The sequence below is a fragment of the Mastomys coucha genome, unplaced genomic scaffold, assembly GCF_008632895.1.
Source record: "Mastomys coucha isolate ucsf_1 unplaced genomic scaffold, UCSF_Mcou_1 pScaffold8, whole genome shotgun sequence".
Classification (NCBI taxonomy): Eukaryota; Metazoa; Chordata; class Mammalia; order Rodentia; family Muridae; genus Mastomys; species Mastomys coucha.
Genome location: NW_022196914.1, coordinates 6332840 through 6352361, shown reverse-complemented (window position 1 = coordinate 6352361; position 19522 = coordinate 6332840). Strand labels below are relative to the sequence as shown.

General features: G+C 37.7%; 1 pseudogene; it reads right to left on the bottom strand.

Annotated features, from left to right (window-relative positions):
• Positions 1 to 18170: 18170 nt before the first annotated feature.
• LOC116084004 lies at positions 18171 to 18289 on the bottom strand (annotated as a pseudogene).
• Positions 18290 to 19522: the final 1233 nt, after the last annotated feature.

Here is a 19522-nt window from a genome sequence, read left to right as displayed (position 1 = left end):
ATAGATTCTGAGGACTGAATCCACGTTCTTGTGTTTTGGCAAGCATTTTACTATGGAGCTGTCTCCCTGGTCCTGAAATCATTGATGATTTTTATAGGTAAATGTTTCTTTGTCCAGAATTTCAAGCATTTCTGTATATTTGAACTTAACAGTTTAAATATGAAGCTTTGTAGGCATTATATTGACTCGCATTTTCCTGTTTCTCATGTACTTGTGTTATTATTTGCACAATCCTTACCATGGATGTCTCTTTCTGTACTTGACATAAACTAGAGTCACCTGGAGGAAAGGACTGTAACCGAGGCATTGTCTCCTTCAGATTGACCTATAGGCGAGTCTATGTGGCATTTTATTTTAATAATTATTGATGTCAGAGACCTCAAACTCCTGTGGTCTGGGCCACTTCTGGGTAGATGGTCCTGAGTTGTATAAAAGAGTAAACTGAGTCGATAATAGAGAGTAAGACAGTAAGCAGCATTTCCCATGGTCTGAGCCTCCTGATTTCTGCCCCAAATTCTTGATGCATTGACAGCTGTCAGATGAAATAAAATCTTTCCTCCCTAGGTTGCTTTTGCCCACAACCTTTATCACAGCAATATCAAAGCAAAATAATATACTTTTTATTTTACTTGGTTATCTTCCTAGACAGATACTTAAGGGCTGGGTGAAGACTCTCTTTTTATTTCTCCATATTCTCAGAGAGAAGAAGAAACCACTCCAGAAGCTGATGGAAACAAGATATAGAGAAGCTGAGGGCATTAGTTACCACAGAGCAGAAAATGGAAAAGTAATTACACAGAGAAACTGTGATGTGAAAAGTTATTTCAGGTAAAGATAAAATATTAAACCAATAAAACAATGGGACAAACAGTAGAAAGAAAAATAAATACAAGGCTTACTAAAATTAAAAATAGAAAAATGAAAAACAATATTTTAAAGAAGAAAACAAAGCAAGAAATTAAGCTATCTGATTATATAATTAATAAAAACTACACACATACATCATCATCATCCACTCTTATCTGAGGAGCCAACCCTGAGCAATCTATACTTTCAATCTTCTGAACCCTTTATGAGGACTTCCCACTGATAATAAAGGAATAAATGTTAATAAGAAAAATTTTAAATTATTTTAAGGAATTATTATTTTGCACATATGAGGTTCTGCATGTATATCTGTGCACATGTGCACTCTATGTCCTCAGAGGTCAGACAAGGATGTCAGATCCTGTGGAGTTACAGACTGCTGTGAACCACCATGTGGGTGCTAGGGAATGAACCTCAGTTCTCTGTTAACTGTTACCTCTCAGTACTGTTAATTGTTGTGCTGTAGCTCAAATCCAATAAGGTAAGTTTTTAAATTAAAAAAAAAATTGGAGTATTCTAAAATCAAATTAAACATTTTGTAAAACCAAGTACATATTTTAAGCATCATGTCAAAGTTTGCTCTTTATCTGTGTACAGGAAATGGATTCATGTAAGCTCCTTTTTATACCTCCCAGTCTTATTGTACAATTACTGTATTTTCAGTGATTTAAGATCACTGGAGAAGGTAGGAACAAAATGCAAATGGCTAGTTTATGAGGTTTTCTACCCAGTCAGAGACTGTCATCATGGCATTAATCTATCTCAGACACCAAGTCCAATCTTTGTGTTCATTTTCTGCCTTTGAAATTGGACAAAGCATATTTCAAGTGCTAGCCTGTCCCCATTCTTACCACAGGGTTATACCACTCTTTACTGATTTAATGGCCACCTTTTCTCTTATTTTTATGTTAGTGAAGGGTCATTTTTCCCATCACATAGATGCATTTTAAGCAATAAGAACTGGAAATAAATGCTAAATACATGATGACACACAGGCTTTATGGGACAGATGGTGAAAAAGAACCACCAGAGAATTCAGAGGAAAACCAAATATTATAATGTTACAAAAGCCCACAGGCATAGTATTTATTTGATTTAGCAGCAAAATCTACCTGCTATGGTTCATTTCACCAGTGGATGGAGAAAAGAAAGATTATACAGTTAGTATATTAAACCTTAATTTCTTTTTCTGGTAGAAGTACAATTTGAGGTGAAAGTTATTGTAAGGCAGATGAAATCCAAGATGAATAATATGCTGTTGTGTATATGAAATGAGTATTCTCAAAAATGTTTTCATTAATTCTGTGACATTTTCTATTAAATAAGAACCCATAGAGACTCCTACTTCTTGGTAAGATATAAAAGGGCACAGCATGTCAATATTCTCATTAATATCCAGTAGAAACTCAGCTAAATTGAAAAGGTAAAGTCATATTTTTTGACTCCTCAGTGAGCTACAGAGACAACGAGAGCAAGAAAAGCCACAACAGGACATTTATATTGTGCTGAGATGCAGGGAAACTAAGGGCTAAAAGACCGGAGGAAAGGCTGTGAAATTCTATCTTTGAAGTGTAACACAATCATTGTGATGATAACATCCAATACATTCAAAATCTCTCTTTCACTTTTTTTTAGATTTCATTTATTATTATATGTAAGTACACTGTAGCTGTCTGAAGACACATCAGAAGAGGGCGTCAGATCTCATTACATGTGGTTGTGAGCCACCATGTGGTTGCTGGGATTTGAACTCAGGACCTTTGGAAGGACAGTCAGTGTGCTCGTAACCGCTGATCTATCTCTTCAGCCCTCAAAATCTCATAACAGCTTTTAATACGTGCATATGACTGGGTCTGTCAATAGAAAAACATGGACCATGGGGGTGGAGGGTCATAGACTTTGTCTTTCCCTCTCTGATGAATTATTGGCTACTGTTTTTTTGGGCAGTGTGGTCATTGTCTTCAAGTATACCCAATAGAGAGCCTAGCAGGTTCTAATGCATAGTTACAAACCTGTGTTTGTAACACAGGCAGTTCTGGTTAAAATCAGTGTGTCAGAAAACAAAACAGTAAGATAAGAATATGGGAAGGGACCCATATGGAGGAAGGGTTGGCAGGTGTGAGGAGGGGAGAGTACGCAGAACAGTCAACTTACATGTATAAAACTGTAAAAAAAAACTTATGTTATACATACAGATGGATAAGATGCCTGTAATGTTCACACAAAGATCTATAACATATACAAATGCTGAAAGCCTACACAACACTTTCTCATATAAACTGACATTAACAGCAACAAAAGATTATTACCTCACTTAGCTGTGGACTAAATGTTTACCATACTTTTATTGAACGACAAACCTGGTGTTTTATAAAAATATGAAATAATAAGTAAAGTAAAATTTAAAAGTTAAAAATCAAATAACAGATCAACAGAATAGTCAATGGGGTGCAAAGATGCTGGGGGTCTAGCCCAGGGGTGGAAGCAGCTGAGGGGTAGAGCATTGACTGGGGCAGGACTTGCTCTTACGAGGGAGAAGGGTTGCCTTTTATAATAACTTGTACCTGTCTTGACTTAGAGTTCCTGTGAGGCCAGAAGCTGCAGACCTCTGGATCTACTGGCACTTGTTGCTAACAGTGGGGTGAATAGGTAAAGGATTTATTGCTACTTTCTCTGTCCAGGCAGCCAGAAACCTCTCTGGCTAGGCTGTTTAACTCTTTGTGAATGAGAGAGGAAGGAAAGGAAAAGAATTAAGATGCTTTGTGCAGACAAATATACACAGACACATATATATTCAAACATACATTTACATTTTCATTCACATTCTCATTTGCATATTAACACATTCACCTTTTTGTTGGGCCCAAACACCTGTCTCATACACTCCACAAGTATTCATGCATGCTTATATACACACACATATACCTATATACATATGTACAGACAGACAGACATTTTCATTTGGATGGATGGATGGATGGATGGATGAATGGATGGATGGAGGCAAAGGCCCCAAGCCAAGCCATTCAACCAATAATTTTATTTTTTTCCTCTGGCCTCTTTATACATTCTTTTACAAAAGGCTCTTCAGAAAATTACTTCATAGATAATATGTTAAATAAAATGGGAGTTAAAGAAGGATGTTGATATTAAGTTCAAAGTAGTATTTCATTCTATATGCTTGTTATAAATTTGAAACAAGATATTTTACATGGCCTTGCCTTATCATAGTGTACACCTATGGCTATATCCTTGAGTCTAAATGTTTTTTCTTGAACACAAATTCATCCCAAGCCTTCTTTTTAGTGTAACTATGAAAGCTCATTATACATCTGACTATGTAGCCTTTATTTACTCTCATTAGGAGTGAGTACATTCTATTCTTGATTCTAACTTTGTTACATCTTTCTAGCAAGGCAACTAAGACCATCTCTAAAACCTTTCTTCCTAAAATTATTTGAATCAAATTAGAAATGCTATAGAATCATTAATTCATTTAAACAGCATTAATTCATAAAAGTTCCTCTTTATGTTTTTCTGTAGGAAATTTGACCAATAGGGTGGGCTAATTCCCAGGACTTATTATATTAATTTAATTATGACAAGAAAGGTAGCTTTCAGCTGCAAGAAGCAATCCTGAGATGCAGTCTCTTTGGATCCTTGCCATTAAGATCACCCATCATAGACCTTGGGGAAATGGTGGGCCACCTCCAGGAAGGTCACCTGCTAGCTTTAGCCTGTCCGGACACACAGAGGTAGAAATAAAAAGAGGATAAATGGATAAAACATGACTTGTGAGCCATATTCAAAATCCCAATACACACATAACTGTATTCACCCAAAGAAAAATAAGATACTGGTGGAGGCAGAAGCAATTTTGGAAGCAATCATTATTTGTTTGCAGCACAGATGAAAGATCTCAGACTATACTCAAGGAGCCTTGAGAGAAACAGTGTCAACATTTCTCACTGAATCAGATTCAGACAGAATTACTTAAACTGGCTAGAATTCAGATTATAGAAACCTTAAAGGTAATAAAGGGGAAAAGGACAATCATTCAAAAAGAAAAGATATTTTCATTTCAGAAAAATAATACTGACAGTTTGCTTCCTACTAAAAATGCTAATGAAGCACACATACAGCCCTTAATAAATTCTGAAGTTTGAAACCAACTGTGTGTTATGCACAGGTCCCTCTATAATATGGTTCGCTAGTTGCACATAACCTAAGCATATCTTCTTATGGAATTTGAATCCTCTCTATATTACTTATAATGCCAAACACAAAGTGTGGGAACGGAACTGAGGATGGGGGCTGAGAGGCAAGGGAATTGCATGTTGAATCCCAGAAGTCAGACTCTTGGGAATCAGCATCTTGGTGCAGATCTCTATTGAGCAATGCATAGCTTCTATATAGTGTTTGCACTAATTCCAAGTCCCTAAATCCTCAGCCAATCATATCTTGCCACACTGTCACCATGCACCAATGATGAGGTTACTCAGAAGGAGTGGGGGAAGCATCATCCCCTGTTAGGACTTCCATGAAGACGCTGGCAGCCACTTCCCTGGCCTCAGTTCCTTTTTGCCAGTAGCCATCTTAGATCTAATGTAGGGTATATCAGAACTCTTTGAGGAGTCTCAGGACCCTGGGGCACCTTGCTCTCCATTCCACTTTTTCCTTTACAAGGTTGACAACAAGGTGTGCCATGTAAGCTGTTGGATTGTTTGGGAAATCACAACCAGACAAGGAAAAGTGTGCTTATGTCAAGCACAGATGCACTTTTCAGCATTTTCTATTAGTGGGTAGTTATGTTTTCAAATGCAGAACCCACAGGCAAAGGACCAATCACATTTAAAATGAATATGGCCTGGGAGCTTGTGAATATGATCAAAATACAGTGTGTGAAATTCTCAAAGAACTAAGGAAAATTTAAAGATGTTTATGGCTTATTTGACTGTATTAAAGTATTTTTCTGAGATAGAATTTTAGTAAGCAGCTCAGGATGACCTTAACTTGGGGTAATACTGTCTTTTAATCTTAAATCTTATGGTATTACATGCATGTGCCATCGTATCAAGTAATGTTAAAATAATTCAGTGTGATTTAAATGGATACTGCCTAAAATTAATGAGAATTAAAGATGCAAAGAAAGTTATCATACCTTATGGCTGTAGCCGCATAAAATAAGTGTGAAAATTCATATTTTATATTATTGTCAAGGATTAAATTCAGAAGGTGCATTTCATAAAACCCAGAAAACATAGGTGACTCTACCCAGTGTTAGCCTCCTTGCAGTAGGGCAGCTGTCCATAAGTTACAGTGCAAAGCACTATTTACAGAGCATAGAACTTACACTACACTTGAGCACTAGAGGTAAAGTACATAAATGATGTGCATATACTTGCATTCAAACACATCATTATATGTGAGTTCCTTGTGCAACTATGTAGTTTGGTGTCTGAAGGGATTTCTACAGCCAATCCCCTAAGTATGATGAGGGATGATTATTACCAAATGTATTAGTTATTTTTTATTGCTGAGAAAAAAAAACACCCTCACCAAAGCTACTTATAAAAGCAAGGGTTTATTTGGGCTATGGTTCCAGAAGGACAAGACTCTTCTACCGTCATGGGGAAGTGACAAGCATGAGGCCGGGAGCAGGAAGATGAATGCTCACACTATGAACTGCAAGCAGGAAGCAGAGAGTGAACTAGAAACAGCAGGGATGCTTAACTTCTCAAAGCCTACCTTCCAGCTACATACTTTCTGCAGCAAAGCTATGTCCAAAGCCTATGCAATGCAAGTGTACACTCACAGAGACTAAGGCAGCACGCCAAGCCTGCACTAAATGGCAATGGCATCCTAGAGCAAAAAGGAGAAGTGGGCACAGGCCTCCATCCCTAACCCAGAAGCTCTCTCCAACTGATAACTACTTGCAAATGAGAAGGTAGTTTTCTCAAAAGGAGTCTCACAGACTAAAAAACTATTCTTTTCTTTTTTTTTTTTTTACATCTTATTCCAATGAAATATCTTTATGGATATTTGTTATATATACATATGTATATGTATACACACACAAAAGTACATATACATAGATTTGTGGACATAAATATATAAATACAGATATACATATGTATACATTTATTTAATTTTTAAAATCGACTTTACGTTTTGATCACAGGCCTACTCCCTCCTCTCCTCCCAGTCCCACTCTCTTAACCTGGCCTGCATACCCAGTAATAGATAGCCAAAAGAAAATGAACTTAACATTCTATTTGCAGGCTTCTTGTTCCATAATGTCATGGCTTTTTAAAAATACTTTAAATTTATTTTATTTTAGTTTTTTCTTTTTCTCTTCTTCTTTCCTTCCTTCCTTCCTTCCTTCCTTCCTCCCTTTCTCTTCTTTATTTTTTCTTTCTTTCTTTCCTTCCTTCCTTCCTTCTCATTTTCTCTCTTTATTTTGTATTTCTCCTTGGGTCCTTTCCATATAAATTTATGGCTTCCAATTTTGTGGTTTTTATGGGATTTCTGAGGATGCAATGATTGTCTCTCTGTATCTATATCTGTTTATTGTGACTTTTCTTGTTCTCTCTTCTCTCTGTTTGTTTTCTTCTATTACAACACTTATTTGTTCATTAATTATCCCACAGAATCCTTTTTGTCTTTTTCTACTTTATTTATTCACTTTATATCCTACTATCAGTTCCACTCTCTTCCCAGTACTCCTCATGAAAGTCCTCCCCCATTCCACCTTGCCCTTCTCTTTTGAGAGGGTGAAGCCCTCCTCTCGGTGTTACCCCCACCACTGTTCTCTGACCCCCTATCCCCTCTACCTCTGTTGCACATCAAGACTCTGCTGGACTAGGTGTATTCTTTCCTACTGAGGCAGACAGGGTGGTCCATTTAGTGGAGCAGGATCTGCAGATAGGCAGGCAACAGGCTTAGGGACAAGCCCCTGCTCTAGTTGCTGGGGGACTGGCATGAAGACCAAGCTCTCATCTGCTACATATGTGTAGGCGCCTAGGTCCACCCCACATTCACTATTTGGTTGATGATTCAGTTCTGAGAATCTCCAAGAGCCCAGGTTAGTTGACTTTGTTGGTTTGCCTGTGGAGTCATTATCTTCTTCAGAGCCCTCAATTCTTCCCCAAACTCTTCCATAAGATTCTGTGGGCTCCATCTAATGTTTGGCTGTGATTCTCTGCATTTCTCCCCATTGGCTGCTGGGTGGAGCCTCTCACAGGACATTTATGCTCTAGGTTCCTGTCTGCAAGCGTAACAGAATTATCATTAAAAGTGTTAGGGATTGGTTCTTGCCCATGGGTTGGATCTCAATTTGGGGCAGTCATTGGTTGGCCATTCCCTCAATCTCTGCTCTATCTTTGTCCTTGCACATTTTGTAGGCAGAACTCATTTTGGGTTGAAGGTTTTGAGAGTCCTGCCTGACTACAGGAAGTGGCCACTTCAGAATCCATATTCCCCACTACCAGAAGTCTCAGCTAGAGTAGTCCCCATAGATCCCCTAGGGTCTCACCCCATCCCATGACTCTGGGACATCCTAGAAATTGCCCTCCCACCAATTTCTGTTCTCCCTCCCCTACATATGATCTCCCACTTCCCTACCATGCTCCACTCCTCCTCCCTTCTTCTATTCAGTTCCTATCTTCCATCAACCTCTGATAACTATTTTGTTTCCTCTTCTGAGAGAGATTCAACAATCTTTTCGGTCCTCCTTGTTATTCAGCTTCTTTGGGTCTGTTGATTATAGCATGGTTATCCTGCTCTTCATGACTAATAGCCACTTTTAAGTGAGTACATATACAAATAGTGATGCCAACTGGGGACTAAGTATTCAAATGTCTGAGACTGTGAGGGGCATTTACCATTCAAACCAAGATATATAGTTCAATGAATAAAAGGAAGGGTATTAGGCAAGGAGTCCTGTTTTGCCCTGATCAGCCATGGGTGAGTATGCCTCTTCCCAGGAGGTAATTTCAACAAGGGAGAGTCCTTGGAGGTCATGGTAGACATGGCTGCCAGGCTGGAGAGGATGTTATAGTGTAAAGGACACATATGACCTTGGGTATGGAAGACAGATGTTATCTTCCTGTGTTAGCTGGGAATTCTACTTAGTCAACTACACTGTAAAGAAATGTAATTGATTTCTTTAGTGAACACTACAAAAGTATGAGATAAATAGTTGAAATTTAGTTGGCAAATTGAAAACACTCTTGGAAAGCATTTTCCTCCCTCGATGTTTAATTTGCCTGAAGGGTTCTGGTACTTTTCATTTCCTTCACCAACAGTTTCTGAGAAGAGCCTTTTGATCTCAAGGAGGTATTTCTGTGTGATTCTTAAGAACATTTGTTGTTTTCTTCTGAGGAAGAAAAACATTACTTTCTTTGAGTAAGCAAACCAGCAAGCCAAAAGATTCCTGTTTTCAGTGCACAACTTCAACCCTCAGGTAGAGCAGATGATGTCACCTTCCTCTTTAGGAAGCCTACCCTTTTAGTAAGTGCTCGGCTATGTCCTCCTGGCCTTCAGGCAATGTAGTTCTAATCAAAGCTGAGGGTCCACATGGGTCTCATGCAGCTTCAACAAGTTTACATGTAGTCACTAACTTTTATTTTCAAAGTTATTTAGATAAAGAATAATTACAACATAAGCAATATTCCATACATGCACATATAGTTATTTTGTATGAATGACATAGATATCCTTTAATATCTAAGTAGGAAATGAAAATATCAACATAGACAGTTTCTTCTGTATCAGAGGCTAGATTGTAACCTATGGTTCTTATGCTTCAGCCTCTTGGCTATAGGGATTACTGCATATGTAACTGTCACTAACTATACACAATTTTCATATAAAATGTTTGACTGTGCAATTTGCTGTAAAGAAGATACAGAACACTCATTAGATTATCAGAGAAGTATTTAAAACTTGAACACACAGAGTAAGCAAGTAATGATGCAGTAACAAATAGAATCTGGGATATTGATGACTGCAGAACAAGGATTGGCTTCCTACTTTCTAGTTCCTAGAAGTTTGCAGGCAGGGAAAGGAGGAAGACCTCTAATTTTCACACAGTTCCTTAGAGACCCATGTTAATAGAAGACTCATGATTGCACAATATATTCTCTGGGTCAGGGTCTTCTGGCTTGGAGAAAAGACAGCATTGTCATCTCTAGAAGGAACAATTACTCTAGGATCTAGTCCATTGACAACAACAATAACAAAACCACATAGCTTTACCATATGTGGTTTTGTTATTGTTATTGTTATAAAGTCAGATTTTAAAATTTTATTTCTTAAAGTATATATACTTGCACAATTTTCCACTTCTCTTTCTCCCAACCAAATCCTCCCGTATACCAGTCCATGCTCTCTTTGAAATCCATGGTCTGTAGTTTTCATTATTTGCTCTTCTGTATATTCCTAAATAGATAACTACAACTTGCTCAATCTGTATACTGTTCTTTGTATACATGTTTTCAGGGCTGACCATTTGTGATGGGATAACCAACTGGAGTATGTTTCACTGGGGAGGACTATTTCTCCTGCCCTTAACCTGAGGTTTCTTTTTGTTTTTCTTTATATGGAGAAGTTCATAAACTTGAAACATCATGTGAAACATAAACACATGTTTTGATCAAATTCAACTCCCTTTCTCCCCTTCTAATTCTTTTCTTATTACTCCATTACTCCCTCCAACAATTCCATGCTCTCTCTTTCTCGGCCCCTCTGTCTTTCTCAGCATGGTAACCCTTCCAGGGGCCCTGTCCCTGGAGAAGTGGCTCTCCGTAGGAGCCACCGATTGAAAGTAACTTCTTAGTTAGAGGCAAACCCTCCTTGTTCCTTGCTTGAATTTTGACTGGCTTGAACTGGTGTGCAGCTAATATATACAGTCCCACTGCTGTGAGTTCAAGTGCGCAAGAGTCCAGTCAATGCTGTTCTGCTACAGGTGTCCACTGCCTCTCACTTTTACAATCTTTCTGCTGCTATTCTGGGATGACCACTGAGCCTTCAGTTAAGGCTGTGTGCTATGTGTGCTATGTAGAACTGAGGACTCAGTCTCACAGAGGATTGCTGTATCTCTTAACCCTTATCAGAGAAGCTTCATTTGCAGTAAATAGTGGTTATGACCCACAAACTTGTCAACATGTAGAAAATAAGAGATTGTGGAGTGCTCAGCCATAAATGGGAGAAATAATGTTTAAGAGAAATTTCTATCCCAGATACAAAATTTTATGGGTAATATTATATACTTACTAAATATTCCAGCAAAATACTAATGCCTCTGTTTGGTAGCCAAGACACCAAAGTACAGAAGCAACATTACTTATAATATATACAATAGAATGATAAATAAATAAGCAAAGTACCTGGAATTTAGTTACTGGTTGTTAGTTTTCTAACATTGTTATATATTGTGGGAAAAAAAAGACAGACTAGAACACTGAAAATTTGGACAAGAAGCATCACCAACAATTATGTCTTTGATCACATAATTTCATTTAGGAAGATACAAATTCTTTCAGCAATTTAATATCAAAACAACATCTTTTTATATAAAAGCAGAAAATAATTTGAGTCACAGCAGAAATAGCTGTTGACACATGGAAGTGTTTCAAAATTTCACTCAGATCAATTTTGGAACTAAATCACAGTTGAGTGTGCCAGAATTCATTTTCAGGTCCACTCTAAGGAGGGGTAGTTTTGTTTTGTCCAGGGTAGTTCTCCACACAGACACGGGAGCTTTCCATCTCACATGACCCTCTACTGCTCAAACCTTTCAGCTCCTCCATTAAGTTCAGAATGAAGTGCAGACTCCCTGGCATGCACCACACAGTCCTAGGTCACCGCACCCTTGCCAACTCAAATTTAAAACTCTGCTGTGACCTCTGTTTTATGGCAATCTTTTGGAAACCCACACTCCACACAGGCTGTGGTTATTTAGCTTTAAACGTTTTATTTGGAACAAAGTAGCAAAATGACTTCAGAATAGTCTAATTGTAATTCTGCTATCAAGACAAGCATTTGGTTAATGGCAGTGCATTTTCTTAGTTAAAGACAAAGCAAAGGAAAAAAAAGACACTTTTGTTTGAACTTGCATTTGAATTTCACGATCCAGTATTGAAACTTATTGATACCAATATTGATCATTTGCATCTTTTATAAGATTTATTTCAAGGGCAAACATGGTGCTAATGATTTAAATCTAAACTATTTTAGCAATGAAGTAGCAGAATTATATATATTATACATAATACTATACATATACATGTGTATATATAATATTGTACTAATAGAATTATTACTGTTACCTTATACTTTTCTCCTGGCCAGTTCCACTTCTACCACCAAGGTAATTGGTATAAATAATCTAATATTTTGTTACTCTCACCTTTCTCCATGTACATTTTATATAATATCATTTATCAAGAAGTATACTTTTTTTAAGTGACAGAAATTCCATCTAAACTCAATTATAAGCTCTGCCTTGTGGACTATTACCTCATGGTGGCTTTACTCTTAGTAGAACTGAGGGCCACACTAGGTCATGGGTTCAAGTCCTACAATAAAGAGATTGAATGTCTTGTTGAGTAATCCAGGCAGTATTAGAATTCTCAAGAAAAGTCTGATTAGACTTTTATGAGTTGACTTGTACTGTGTTTTTGAGATCAATATCTTGTCATGTGGGTTTTAGACTAGATCTTTCTTGGGAAGAGCAGCCTACGTAAATTACATAGACTTAGCTATTGTCAAATGAGATTCAAAGGCAGGTGTTCCAAGTTCAATATACATCTCATGGGGAGATATGTATGTGGGTGGCTATGTCTACATGTGTGTGTATGTGTCTGTGCATGCACATATGCATGTGTACATGTGTGTGTGTGAGCATGTATGCATATAAGCATGCATTGCATGAATGTGTAAGTACATGTACACACATGTATGCACATGTACGTGTGTTCAAATATATGTGTATATATACATATATATGTATGTGTGTATATGTATGTATATATACATACATATATGTGTATATATATGCCTGTTCCTGGTTTTCAAATAACTGCATTCTAAGTGGGAGATTATTCCATTGATTAGTCTAATAAGATTCTATGGCAAAAAACCCCCATGAATTAATGAATTTATTAAATGAAATTGAGAAGTTTTGTTCTTTTTATCTTTCTTTGTGAATATGTTATTATGTAATCCAGAAAGAACTCAAACTTAATAGTACTAATTTGTACACACTCTTTATTGTAAGGGAGTTTTCAGTTTGAGTGTTTATAAGCATCGTACATATTTTTATATACTACTTTGTGCTCCTGAGGGAAAATTAAATTCTACATTGTTAAATATTGATTTTCACCTTGTTTAATGTGGATTCCATTTTGTTCAAAAGTCATTAAGGTTAAGCAAGCCTTTCTTCCCATTTTAATCTGATTGCTATTTTTTTTTTGTTTAGAATTAAAACATGACAAGGTAATACAGGTGGCTAATAAGCACTTCAAAAGGCTAACAAAACCCAGTATTCTCCATCAGGGAAATGAAAAGTTAAACTATTATTACATCTTATTAGTTGGAAAAGCAGATTTTCTAGAGCTATTTATTAAAATTATTCTTTTATCTTTCCACTGATGCCACTTCCAATTATTCTTCTCTTGCTTCCAGATCATTCTGTTACTCACTTCAACTAGTACACAGCAGTCTGAAACTTCAAAATTAAATCCAAAATTCCTATGAGGAGAACAAAGGGCATTTATCTTTTGGGGCCTGTATTACCTCACTTAGTACCATATTTTATATTGCCATCCATCTTCCTAAAAATCCTGATTTTTTTTTATTAATGAATAGCATTGTATTGTATCCATTATCCATCCATCAGCTGATGAGCACCTGGGTGGATTTCACTCACTAGCTTTTGTACATAGAGCAATAACGAACGTGGATAAGCAGGTGTGTCTACAGCAGCATGTAGAATCCTTTCTGTAAGTGACCAGGAGTGATATAGGTGGGACATGTACATATTATATTTTATGATTTATATTTTATATTTTATATTTTATATTTCTGAGGAGTCTCCACCCTGATTTCTTTCTGATAATAATAGTTCAACTTTTCATTTCCCTGATGGAGAACTGTAGGTTTTGATAGAATTTTGAAGTGTTTATTAGCCACCTATATTTGTTTTTTTATGTTTTTGAGAACTCTCTACTTAGTTCAATAGCCCAGGGTTTTTTTTTTTATTAGATGTTTTCTTTATTTACATGTCATACAATACAATATCTCCTTTCCCAGGTTCCCCTCCCCCCCCAAAAAAAAGAAGAAAAAGAAATAAACAAAAGCAAAAAGAAACCCCTGTTCCCTCCCCCTCTCACTGCTCACTACCCCACCCTCTCCTGCTTCCTGGCCCTGTCATTCCCCTTCACTGGGGCATAGAACCTTCATAGGTCCAAGGGCCTCTGCTCCCATTGATGACTGACTAGGCCATCCTCTGCTATACATGCTGCTGGAGCCAGTAGTCCCAGCATGTGTGCTCTTTGGTTGATGGTTTAGTCCCTGGGAGCTCTGAGGGTACTAGTTAGTCCATATTGTTGTTTGTCCTAAGGGGTTGCAAACCCTTCAGCTCCTTGGGTCCTTTCTCTAGCTCCTTCATTGGGGACCCTGTACTCAGTCCAATGGATGGCTGTGAGCCTCTACTTCTGTATTAGTCGGGCACTGGCAGAGCCTCTCAGGAGGCTATATCAGGCTCCTGTCATCCAGCACTTGCTGGCATCCACAATAGTGTCTGGGTTTGGTGACTGAATATGGGAAGGATTCCCAAGTGGAGCAGAATAGCCCAGGTTTTAACTGTTTAGATTATTTTTTTAATGTATATCAGTATTTCATATTTCTAGACATTAATCCTGTCAGATGTATGGATGTTAAATAATACTACATTTCATTGATGGAAAATGAAATTAGGCATAGGGTAGAATTCCAGATATGAAAGATTAGATAGGGTTAAGATCAGGAAGGGAGAATGATGACTTGGGGTAAGCTCAAAAATAAACTACTTGCTAAACTAACTAGAAATACATTTTTAAAATGTTTTTCTTTTTTCTTTTTTTCTTTATTCTTTTACACTTCAGATTTTATTTCCACCCTCTGACCATTCCACATCTGACACCTCCTCCCCATCACCCTGTCTCCTCAAGGATGTCCCCACCCTGAACCCCCACCCTACCTGACTCTAAACTCCCTGGGGACTCCAGTCTCTTTGAGAGTTAGGTGCGTCTTCTCTGAATGAACACAGACCCTGTAGCCCTCTGCTGTATATGTGTTGGGGGCCTCATATCAGCTGGTGTATGCTTCCTGGTTGGTGATCCAGTATCTGAGAGATCTCGGGGGTCCAGATTAATTGAGACTGATGGTCCTCCTACAGGGTCACCCTCTTCCTCAGCTTCTTCCACCCTTTCCCTAATTCAATCACAGGGGTCAGTTGCTTCTGTCCATTGGTTGCATGCAAATATCTGCCTCTAACTCTTTCAGTGGTTTGTTCAGTTTTCCGGAGTATGGTCATGCTAGGTCCCTTTTTGTGAGCTCTCCATAGCCTTAGTAATAGTACTAGGCCTTGGGACCTCCCCTTGAGCTGGATCCCACTTTGGACCTGTCTCTGGAACTTCTTTTCCTCAGGCTCCTCTCCATTTGCATCCCTGTAGTTCTTTCAGACAGGAACAATTATGGTCAGAGTTGTGACTGTGGGATGGCAACCCCCTCCCTCACTTGATGCCTTGTGTTCCTGCTGGAGGTGGACTCTATAATTTCCCTCTCCCTACTGTCAGGCATCTCATCTAAGGCCCCTCCCTGTGAGTCCTGAGTCTCTCAACTCCCAGGTCTCTGGTGCATTGTGGATGGTCCCTCCAACTTCCTACCTCCCAAGGTTGCCTGTTTCCATTCTTTCTGCTGGCCCTCAGGGCTTCAGTCCTTTTCCCTCATCCAATCCCAGAACAGGTTCCCAATGAGGTTGGAACAGAGGGTGGATGGGTGGATAATTCTGCTTCCAGAGGCCATAGGCTTTCAATGAAAATTTTAATGTAAGTTCGAGGATACCTCGCTATGAATTATTGTCCAAAGGGGTTGCAGAGGTTCCTCAAACATTACAGGCTGTTTACTTTACTCTTGGTTGCCCATCTAAATTACTTAATAAAGTCTTAATGATGAAAATATCAAACTCTTTGGTTACAGGATACAGAAAAATCAGTCTGGAACTGAGCTGGACACTTTTGCCCTGCTTGCTAGCACACACAATGTCTGGCGGTTCTATGTAGGCTGCTGAAGGAGAACCCCTGTCAGTGGTCTTACACTGCTACAGATACTGTACTTACAGTATTTGCCAGGCAAGATTTGCTCACTGGTACAAGGGTAGCATGAGAGTTTTGGGTAGCCTACTATTTTCTGATTAGTGTAAGGCCTGCTCCACGGGGAGAAATACAGACCTAGACTTAGACCTGGTGGAAAAGCTTTGACTAATAAAGTATTTAAATAGGATTTTATAGTATTTGTTTGCTCTCTTTAACAAAGAGTCCAGCCTCCTACTGTTGCTTCAGGAAATGGAGCATGTTGCCAATCTGTTTATATCTGTTCCAAACGTTTATATTTATACCCACAGACCAGGGCTGCTATCAGACTTAGGCAGAGAACCCAATATTGCCACCTTCCAGGCTCAGAAGAGGGACTGAACGGATTTAGAGGATGAAATAAGTGAGTTTGGTGAACACAGTCATCTGATCACGACACGAACATTGCAATCATGAGCATGTAACAGGTATGGGTGGGTCTCTGAACAAGGCTTGAATAAAATTGGGACCTTCAATATTCTGTCAGGGGCATGTGTGTATGTGGGTTACCATGAGGCTTCAGCCCTTCTTGAGAAGCTATTGAAAATTAAAGTTAAATTATTATTATTATTATTATTATTATTATTATTATCATCATCATTATTATCATGTAATAATTTTTCTCAATGATATAGTCACTGGTATATTTGTTTCTGGAGCCAAGGTCCAGAAAGACAAAACTTGCTACATTTGTTCACATAAGCACTCTAATTAAACTCTGAGAGTGAAAAGAAAGAAAGAGAAAAAAAGAGAGAGGAGATGTGGAAAACATAGGGTTTTAAGGGAAAGGGGGTAGAGGAGTATTATGCAGAATGAATATAGTCACAATAAATCAAGTGAGTAACTTAATAAAGAAAAAATATCACATTAAATAACAGGATATCATTAATTGATAAATTAACATTTGATAGCACATGCATTTGATATTCAGATATTGTTTCCATGTATAATACTTAAATAGGATTTTGCAGTCTTTGTCTACTCAATCTTCTGTCTTTCTCCTTTTGCTTATTGCTACATTCTTTTGTAGTAAGTTTAATACATGAAGGAAGTTATATCAATTGTTTATTAAATTTGTTAGATGTGAAGTAGAAACCAATTTCTTATTAAACCTCTCTGAAACACACACACAGGATCACAAACATACACATGTGCATGCTTATGAACAAACATGGACACAGACATGCATTCTTGTGTTCACGTATCTTAGCCTTGGTTGTTTCCTGCCAGTACATAATGGCACTGAGTTCCTTTTAACTTGCATTCTCTTGGTGGTTCACTAATATAGTGGAGGAGTTTTTATTAATATCAACATTAATATTTTTATGATTTCTTAAGCTTAATTACACAATTGCACACACATTCATGTTGCTATGCCTTTAGAATTACTTGTGTTAGCCAGGCATGGTGGTTCATGTCTTGAATCCCGCAGTTGAGAGGCAGAGGTGGGCAAATCTCTATGAGTTTGAAGCCAGTCTGGTCTACAAAGGGAGTTCGAGGACAGCCTTGGCTATATAGAGATACCCTGTCTCAAAAACAAAATAACAAAAACAAGTTTATGTGTTTCTGTTGTTTATTTCTCTTTTCTCAAAGAATGGAAAGACAAAATCTAAGTTTTATAAATATATGTGTGTGTGTCTGTGTGTTATAAAGTTTTATTGCAGCAGGAAAAAATGATAGGAAGAAAAATAAAATCTGTAATTCAGGTGTGGGGAAAAGTAGTATTCAAATTTTCCAGAAAAAAAAACCCAACAACAAGAAGAGAGAGAGACAGAGAGAGACAGGCAGAGAGAGACAGAGAGACAGAGACAGAGAGAGAGGGGGTAGACTGAAACAGAGAGAGACAGAGAGAGATTGATAGCATTATATGCACATATTCTTGAATGGCTTTCTTTCTTTTTTTTTTTAAGCCTACACTACCCGGTATTCCCAGGTGGTCTCCCATCCAAGTACTAACCAGGCCCAACCCTGCTTAGCTTCTGAGATCAAACAAAATCGAGCATGTTCAGGGTGGTATGGCCATATGCACATATTCTATAAGAAGATTATATGAAAAGGGTGAAATGATGTCAAATATGCATTGCAGGCTGACTTGCTTGGAGGGAAATCTATTTCTTTTTAGGTGGCTCCTTCATAAACTGTGTGGAGATAGTTGGGCAACTCAGAAATGTAAGGTCAAACTGTCCTTTGTGAGCAGGAGAGTCTTTATTTCTTTGTTCTGCCTATCTTTATGGCTAATATAGTATATGAAAATAATTATTAATATATTATAAATTTAGCCATGTACTATCATCAAACATCTGTTGGAATGACTGACATTAGTAGAAATGATTGAAACATCCAAGGCCGCAGAGCAATGGGAGTGTTCCCAAGTGTCCAGTGGATGGCTATCTACTGCAAACAGAACAGAAAGGATGATGGTCACACAGACCAAAGGGAAGCTGTGCTTAAAGTTTCAGCTACCAGAATGTGTACAAATGTTCTACTGAGCATGTATATTAATATTGTAAGTAGTTGCTCATATGAGACAACTCTGATGGCCCCATAGTGAAATGAAGAAATTAATTCTTAAAAGTCACTTAATTGGATAATCAATTGCAGCATTCAATCTGCTAAACATAATATTATTTGAAAGAAGCTTTATTGTTTTTACTCAATAAATTCAATAATAGTTAATATGAACCTTTTTTTAATTTAGGGATCATTCTCAAATAGTGAAATAAAGGAAGTAATTGGCTCATAATTCAGAATACTGAATGTAAGTATAGTTAAGAAGGAGCAAGACATTTGTAAAAAAAAATATGAGCAGAAGATTTACGGCTTGCTTGAAATATTTTATTTATTAATCTGGATGATGTGCCTACGGGGGTCTGTTTTCTCCATCATCTGCTAGTCAATATTTTAAAACATTTTAGATGCGTGGTTTATAAAGACAAAAATACTTTCAGCAAGTATTAAGGACTACCCACTCTTCCATATTTTCTACTGTGTCTACATAAAAGCATATATGCAAGCAGCCCGTATACTTAAAAGTCCTACAGTTTTTAAGGGGCTGAGGCATTACAAAGTCAACTGCTACCGTGTGAAGTTTCCAAATGCAGTGTGAGTGTGGCCATCTGTAGTTAATGCATTTGGAAGGAAGCTTCGGAGTATTTGGAAAGTGTGCCTTTGAGCTGGGTTATTAATGATAATAGGCTTTATTTTTATAACATTTTCCTGGTTCTGTATTTACAGTAAACATTAAGAATTGTGTACACATA